Genomic DNA, 337 nt, shown 5'->3' with positions numbered 1-337 from the left:
GTGGTCACTTAAGTTAAAACACATTCTAAAATCACCATTTTTACTCATCTCATCCACATTTATTTATTTATTTTTGTCATTTTTTTATTTCTTTTGCATGTGTGTTTGTGTTATATCCCTTAATTTATTATTGTAATTACACATGATCTTTCTACTTTTGCCTTTTAATCTTTGTACTGGCTGTAGTGTTGGTTAATCCACATAATAGATTTTATTATGTGTTTGCCTTTGTCAATAATAACTTTTTTTCTTTGTAGTATTTTCTTATTCATATTTTTAATTTCTTTTTCTTCTTAAAGAAGTCCCTTTAACATTTCTTGTAATACTGGTTTGGTGA

This window comes from Pteropus vampyrus, unplaced genomic scaffold (assembly GCF_000151845.1).
Source record: "Pteropus vampyrus isolate Shadow unplaced genomic scaffold, Pvam_2.0 Scaffold115, whole genome shotgun sequence".
NCBI lineage: Eukaryota > Metazoa > Chordata > Mammalia > Chiroptera > Pteropodidae > Pteropus > Pteropus vampyrus.
Note: the sequence above shows the minus strand (reverse complement) of the source record.